The sequence below is a fragment of the Lactuca virosa genome, chromosome 4, assembly GCF_052849685.1.
Source record: "Lactuca virosa cultivar CGN04683 chromosome 4, Lactuca_virosa_CGN04683_v6, whole genome shotgun sequence".
Lineage (NCBI taxonomy): Eukaryota > Viridiplantae > Streptophyta > Magnoliopsida > Asterales > Asteraceae > Lactuca > Lactuca virosa.
In genome coordinates this window covers 34,386,169-34,387,244 of record NC_136429.1, presented here as the reverse complement: position 1 = coordinate 34,387,244, position 1,076 = coordinate 34,386,169, and the positions used below count along the sequence as shown (strand labels likewise).

At 42.4% G+C, this 1,076-nt stretch overlaps 1 non-coding gene across 1 annotated transcript; it reads right to left on the bottom strand.

Annotated features, from left to right (window-relative positions):
* Positions 1-359: 359 nt before the first annotated feature.
* Positions 360-466, bottom strand: LOC145110114 (small nucleolar RNA R71). Its single transcript, XR_013709495.1, has one exon. It is a non-coding gene; the product is annotated as a small nucleolar RNA R71 (small nucleolar RNA).
* Between the last annotated feature and the right edge of the window lie 610 nt (positions 467-1,076).

Here is a 1,076-nt window from a genome sequence, read left to right as displayed (position 1 = left end):
ATGGGCGAATGGAAGAAGAAGATGCGTGAAGACACCGGTCCGGGGCTCGTGCAACCCGCGATTCCCGCAAACGTAAATTTTGAACTCAAAGGCCACATACTCGCCCAACTTAAGGAGATTCCATTCTATAGAAAAGACCACGAAGACGCGTACAAACACCTAGAAGAGGTCAGCGACATAGCCGACTACTTTAATTTTCCTAATGTGGCACGCGATACCGCTTTGCTTCGGATGCTTCCCGTCACATTCAAAGGTGCTGCAAAGGATTGACTCAAGTCACCCCCTCCCGGATCCATCACTACATGGGCTAAGATGAAAGAAGAATTTATTGATCAATTTTGCCCTCCTCAAAGATAGCCAAATTAAAGAAAGCTATTGCCAACTTTGAACAACAAGTTGGAGAATTCTTATATGAGGCGTGGGAGAGATACAAAGGTTTGCTAAGAAACTGCCCGCATCATGACTAAATAGTCAACAAGAAGTCTCCATTTTTTATGATGGAGTAAACGTGACAACAAGGCAATTACGTGACTCGCAAGGACCGCTCACAAAGAAGGCACCCCCGGTGATAAAGCAACTAATTGAAGAATTCTCTAAGCATTCTAGAGAATATCATAATCCAAGGAATAATCCAATTAGAGGGGAGGTGAATTCTGTTTCTGAGGACATGGCGGCAATGATGGCAATGTTGAAAAGCATGGATAGGAGGATGGATAAGATGGATCAAACAATCCATGCTATTCGGGTTGGATGTGAGAATTGTAACGGACCTCATCTTACTAAAGATTGTGATTTGGATAAGAATGGGAACAAGAAAGCCCAAGTATTCTATTCAAGCGGAGATAGATTTGATAATGATTGGCGAAAACCGAAGAAAGAATGGCTACCATGTGATGAGTACAAAAAGGCGAAGGAGGAAAAGTTCAGACAACAAGCAAGGGGTTTTTACCAAAAGGAGGAGCCGGTGCAAGAAAGGAAACCAAACTTGGAAGAAATGCTAACTAAATTTGTAGCTGCATCTGAGAAAAGACATAATCACCATGATGCTGCAATACAAGATACAAGAACAATACTAA